Source organism: Schistocerca americana, chromosome X (assembly GCF_021461395.2).
Source record: "Schistocerca americana isolate TAMUIC-IGC-003095 chromosome X, iqSchAmer2.1, whole genome shotgun sequence".
NCBI classification, from domain to species: Eukaryota; Metazoa; Arthropoda; class Insecta; order Orthoptera; family Acrididae; genus Schistocerca; species Schistocerca americana.
Window position 1 is genome coordinate 168582678 of NC_060130.1, and position 6888 is coordinate 168589565.

The 6888-nt window shown below is 45.0% G+C and overlaps 1 pseudogene; it reads left to right on the top strand.

Annotated features, from left to right (window-relative positions):
- The first annotated feature begins 6461 nt into the window (after positions 1 to 6461).
- On the top strand, positions 6462 to 6579 carry LOC124557312 (annotated as a pseudogene).
- Positions 6580 to 6888: the final 309 nt, after the last annotated feature.

Sequence of the window (6888 nt, forward strand, 5' to 3'; positions counted from 1 at the left end):
TTTCGCAATTATGGATGGTTATAGAGGCGGCATGGCTCAATATTTCAGCAGGGGACTTTCAATGACTTGTTGACTCTATGCCACATCGAGTTGTCGCATACACTGGGGAAGAGGAGGTCCGACACAATGTTAGGAAGTGTCCCATGGTTTTTGTCACCTCAGTGTATAGTCGACACAGCTTACTGACGATATATAAACTAAATAAAAACCTTAAACTATAAAGGCGTATATTCCGCACGTTTTTAACGAGGCCATTTGACAATCAGCGATACCAAGGACGGCAGTGATGGACCTGAAGATTGTGGATGATTCACAAGGTCGCTGTTAATATAGTACCTGTTTATAGTAACTGTTGTTTGATGCAACAGGTACTTTCCTGTTTATATGGAATTTGAACTTACAAATGTATAAGGAGTTTACATTAACTGGCATAGGCAGCTGGGACTAATTACAACCAACACTGCCTCGTGATGGCTGGATGTTATGTGCTGTCCTTAGGTTGGTTGGGTTTAGGTAGTTCTAAGTTCTAGGGGACTGATGACCATAGATGTTAAGTCCCATAGTGCTCAGAGCCAGCCAACCAACACTATTTAAACACACAGTAAATATGAACAAGTACATTAGCGTAACTAACATCAATTTTAAAGCCCAAAGAGCGTGAGAATCCTCTACCTACAAAGAAGTTCCACACCTCAGTCCATTTATGTGGGAAAGTCTTGCCTGCCCAATAAACGATCCCGGTCGAAATCCATTATTTCCTAACTTCAATGTCAATGATGGACCTGCACTTTGTGAACTTTATGTTTTTTCTGTATACTTCTGTGTTTCTAGATTTATAAAACACTTCATGTTTAGTACTCTGTTGCCACATAGCCCCCCCTCCCCCCATCTCCTATGCAGTGCGGAGCACTGTGTCAATCAGGGGGTGGAGTACTAAACACGTAGTGCGTTATAAATCCAAAAGCACGAAAGTATACAGGAAGAAAAACATGAACTGCAGAAGGATACAATATCAATATCAACATGTAAGAAAATAAAAATTAACTACCTAAATACCTGAAACTTCCTGGCAGATTAAAACTGTGTTCCCAACCGAGACTCGAACTCGGGACCATTGCCTTTCGCGGGCAAGTGCTCTACCATCTGAGCTACCGAAGCACGACTCAGGCCCGGTCCTCACACCTTTACTTCTGCCAGTATCTCGTCTCCTACCTTCCAAACTTTACAGAAGCTCTCCTGCGAACCTTGCAGAACTAGCACTCCTGAAAGAAAGGATACTGCGGAGACATGGCTTAGCCACAGCCTGGGGGATGTTTCCAGAATGAGATTTTCACTCTGCAGCGGAGTGTGCGCTGATATGAAACTTCCTGGCAGATTAAAACTGTGTGCCCGACCGAGACTCGAACTCGGGACCTTTGCCTTTGGCGGGCAAGTGCTCTACCAACTGAGCTACCCAAGCACGTTTCACGTCCGGTCCTCACAGCTTCACTTCTGCCAGTATCTCGTCTCCTACCTTCCAAACTTTACAGAAGCTCTCCTGCGAACCTTGCAGAACTAGCACTCCTGAAAGAAAGGATACTGCGGAGACATGGCTTAGCCACAGCCTGGGGGATGTTTCCAGAATGAGATTTTCACTCTGCAGCGGAGTGTGCGCTGATATGAAACTTCCTGGCAGATTAAAACTGTGTGCCCGACCGAGACTCGAACTCGGGACCTTTGCCTTTCGCGGGCAAGTGCTCTACCATCTGAGCTACCTAAGAACGACTTACGCCCGGTCTCATTCTGGAAACATGCCCCAGGCTGTGGCTAAGCCATGTCTCCGCAGTATCCTTTCTTTCAGGAGTGCTAGTTCTGCAAGGTTCGCAGGAGAGCTTCTGTAAAGTTTGGAAGGTAGGAGACAAGATACTGGCAGAAGTGAAGCTGTGAGGACCGGACGTGAGTCGTGCTTGGGTAGCTCAGTTGGTAGAGCACTTGCCCGCGAAAGGCAAAGGTCCCGAGTTCGAGTCTCGGTCGGGCACACAGTTTTAATCTGCCAGGAAGTTTCATATCAGCGCACACTCCGCTGCAGAGTGAAAATCTCATTCTGCTACCTAAATACCTGTTCAACAATGTCATAGTGCAATTATCTGTCACGTAAAAAAGCACCTTAGTGTACGTAGTGATACATTCATGATATCACTTCATGAGTCATATAAATTTGACGTCCACACCAGATCATCACAACAGTGTAATAAAAAGAGAAAGAAAGAACAAAATTTATTTTATCTGTGTATGGCGTAATATAACACTTAAAGCTATTCCATCATGTAGTCCTCCAAAAGGTCCTGTGGCCTGTGCCAGCGTCCAGAGCGTGGCTGGGTCGCATCAGCAGTCTCCTCGGTGTGGGCGTGGTCTGGAACTGACAGTTGCTGCTGGGCATAATGTGAATCCCTGGAGTCATCCTGCATGTCGGAAGTAGCCTGTGAATATCGAATCGTGTCCCCATCTTGCACTATCTATGCTGATTTCAGCCTATATTCCGAGACTATAGATGGTTTTCTGTTAGTTTAATGTCGAAAGTGCTGATTCCTTGGTGTATCACTTTATGTGGTACTTAATATGACAGCTGGCAGGCTGGACTCACTGTATCATGCCTCAGCATCATGGAAGCACGGTTCTACAGTTCTTTGTGAATAACTCGTGGAACAGCGTGTGTTGTCGGGGGAGGAGTGTGAATAGTGGAAATATGAAGTTTCATACGTTGTACTAATTCTGGCAGCTGCCCAGATTCATGTTAGGCTGCTCGTTCGACGAGCTCTGCCGGAAGGTCCGTATAGAATTTCTGCTAATGATGCTTTTATGTCTTCATTGAATCGTGATCTGACTCCTAATAAATCGAAGGGAAAGATTCGTGCCACCCATCCCTGTGTCACATTAATGCCTCCTTTAACGAGCAGTGTCACTGCCCTACCAACCCATTGCTTTCGGGGTGGTAAGTGTTGGTTGTAAAGCGTTTCACTCCACACATTTTACAAAAGCTCAGAACAGTGCCAACTCAAACTGTCAGGCTTGATCAGTTATGATGGCCACTGGGCATCCAAAGTGAACCATTCACATTTCAGTGAATGCTTTCATTGCAGACCAAGCTGTGATGTTGGGTAATGGGGTGGCTTCCACTCATCTTGTCACTCTGTTAGTGGCAGATGGGATGTATTTAAATCCCCTAAATGTGGGAACAGAGTCAATCAAGTCTAGGCGAACCAGCCGTAAATGGCAAGCTGGAACATAGAATGTTCCTAAAGCAGGACTTGTGTGATTATCTATTTTGCTCTTTTGATATCCTACACCAAGCTTGAGTTCAAAGTTTACAATCTGTTTTCATGTTCAGCCACACAAAATCTTCTGTCACTAGTCTGGTATATGGACGTATTCCCAGATGTGATAAACCGTGCTATTTCTGAAAGATAGTTTGTCTATTCTTTTTAGGCACGAACTGCCTGGCACGACCATATGATGTGTCACACCATAACCTGTCTGCTGTATCAGCCATTTGCCTGCTTTTCACAACAATTGTTGGAGCTCCGCGTCGTTTTCTTGGGCTGCTGCATGTCGTTGAGGTCGAGGTATATTGACAGTGAATTTAATCTGGAAATATTATCCACCCCTCTAATGTGTACCAGATCCGTTGAGAATCTATTGATCAAACCCAAGTGCCAAAAACGTTGAGGTGGACAATGTTTACTATGTTTTCTTACTGAGTCCACGAGGGCCTACGTGTCTGTCAATACTGTGAATTTTCATACTTCGATGTCCGCCTTAAAGTACCTGATTGCCTCATAAGCTGCCAACAGTCAACTCTCAAACGGCGACCACCTGCGTTGATCAGCAGTTAGCTTTTTTGAAAAGAATCTCAGTGGGTAAGGTTTTCCATTGATTATCTGACGCCAAACTTCTCTAATCGCGGCGTCACTCGTGTCTGCTGACATAGTTAAAGGGGCACCCTCTACCGGATGTGCTAACGTAACCGACTGTTCTTAGCTATGTTTGATCTTCTCGAAAGCTTGTTCATATCATCTGTCCACTTCAGCACGCGCTTCCCATGATTGTCTTTCCCCATCAAGGAGTCTGCCAAAGGTGCCTGCAACTGCACTGCCCGAGGCAAGTGTCTGCTGTAAAAGTTCTCTGCTCCAAGAAATCGTCGCAGTTCTTTGAAGGTCGTAGGTCCTGGCATGGAGCGGACTGGTTCAATCCTATCAGCTGTAGGTCTAATGCCAGAAGTAGTTAGAGAATGACCCAAAAAATTTACCTCGTTTTTCCGAAGTTGACACTTCTCTTCGTTGACCACGACACCATGTATCTTCACAGTATCAAAAACAATTTTAAATGTGTTTCATGCTCTTCTGCCGATTTTGAGAAAAGAAATATATCATCCAAGTATCAAGAACAGAACGGAAGCTCTTCTAACATTGAGTCGATACAACGCTGCCATGTCTGGGCTGCACTTAATAACCCGTAAGGCATTCGCATCATTTCAAAAAGGAGTGTCTTTCGGCGCCACGGGAATTTGCAGTCTATCAAGCTAAATATATTTGCAACTGCCAGAGCGTGTGAAAACTCCTGTAAGTTGGGAATTTGATACCTATCTGCTATAATATGGGAGTTAAGTGATCCATAATCTCCACACAATCTATAAGAACTCTCCTTCTTAGATACTAAATGGATCGGCGGTGCCCAGTTACTAACAGAAGGCCGAACTATGTCTAGAGTGCAAAAGTTCATTCACAACTTGTTTAGCTGCCCAAATGCCAGCCTCCTGCATTGATGTAGACTAGGGGATCTTGCAATTTGTGAATGTAATGCTTTGTGCCTTGAACAACACCTCCAAATGCTTTTTGTCTCCGTTTTGTATTAACTGTGTCTTTCCTTTTGCCGAGATACCCGGGTAAAATATTGGTGGCTTGCACAACACTGACCTGTGTATTTTGTGTCTTCCAGCCTAGTCTGTCGAGATACTACGCCACCTGAAGTCGAGGCTGTTGCTCCTGATGCTGCATGGCTGCTAATCTCTTCTGAATGTTGTCTACTGTTCTTGACGAATCATTACAGCTTACCGCAACTCTGAATTTTCTTAATGCAATAACACTTTCTCCTGTACCATCTCCTGTAATTTGGTGTGAGTCTTGGTGATCTGCTCTACATTATCGACTACAATTTTCGTCAACCGTTTTCTTTTATCTCCGCATGCTGTTGCACCTAAATTGTCCATCTGCCTCTACACTCAATGTTCAATAACAGAGCAACTAATCGTTTCTTTTTCTAAATCTAGTGAAAGTATGTGGTGCCCCTATTTGCTATCACAAAATTCCAGCAGAAAGTGCACGATAGTCCAAAATCTACTGTGAGGCGACATGTTCCACAATGACGCACTGGTGTGTCGTTAACGCCACATAGCAAGGTCCTTATTGGTTTGCTGCCTGACGGGACTGTTCCCATGGTACGGTGCTTACTACAGAACCAGAGTCTACCAGGAAGTGGCGACCAGACCCTCTATCCTCCACGTAAATCCTTGTGTCCTAAAGCTGAAGAAACAAAACGTTATTCTGGTCCTTTACACCTTGTACGCTGCATTGCTCTTGGGCTTTGTCGTCCATCGCACTGACAGTAGTATGTTGTTGCTGATATGCGAAATTGCAATGAGAAGTACATTTACGCGGTATTGCTTCAAATTTGTCATGAAACCAACATATCTCCTTCGGCTATGAAGCGCCATTACATACTGTGTTGATATGCTCTCCATGCAAGGCCAAGAACTTTGGGTCAATAGTCTTCCTTCGAAGGGAGTCAGCTACTTCAGCTAAAGCTTGCTTAATCAGTGTACTATTTCGTCTCAGTGGATCCCGTGATCCCTCACGTCGCACCCTACCAGGCTCATGCGAGTTCGTAAGTGTTCGTACTTCTCCAGAACCATTCCTCTCCAGCTGTGGCAATATGCTTCCCTGCATATTATTGGTAATATTTCTTAAGTGCATACCCGCTTCCTTATGCAGCTGCGGTACTGCATAGAGTCTATTAGCCAAGTGTACTTTGATATCTATAGTGACATGTGCTCTTGAAATTAGCGTAGCTTGCAGTGACAGTGGAAGCCTGGGCAGCCATATTCTCCATAAGGTGTCATCTGAAAATATGTCAGGTCCCACTGTGTGGCTTACGTGCTGCCATAATTGCGAAGGTGTTCTACTTCTGACGGTCTTTTCATACAAGGCATAGCTTATTTGTTGTTCAGGTATCTGTGACAGGCATGAAAATAACGCCCTTTTTTATCATATACGATTTGTTTGAAGTACTTGGAGTGGCAATGATCTCACTAATGATATGAGAATGTTCGGCTAAATTGTTGAGCACTGCTACAAATTTATTGCATCATCCACCATTCCATAACTCTGTAAACTGAATTCAGTGATTTGAAACCAAGTCTGTATGTAGGCAATGGCCTTGTCGCAGTGGTTACACCGGTTCCCGTGAGATCACCGCAGTTAAGCGCTGTCGGGCGTGGTCCGCACTTGGATGGGTGACCATCCAGGCCACCATGTGCTGTTGCCAATTTTCGGGGTGCACTCAGCCTCGTTATGCCAATTGAGGAGCTACTCGAACGAATAGTAGCGGCTTCGGTCAAGAATACCATCATAACGACCAAGAGAGCGGTGTGCTGACCCCATGCCCCTCCTATCCGCATCCTCCACTGAGGATGACACGGCGGTCGGATGGTCCCGATGGGCCACTTATGGCCTGTAGACGGAGTGCAAACGAAGTCTGTGGGTGGTTGGGTCGGAACGCTGGTAACTCTGAAATGATTTCCACTCATCATTGTTCAGCACTAACCACTCACTGCATTGTGTTGCCAGAGTTATA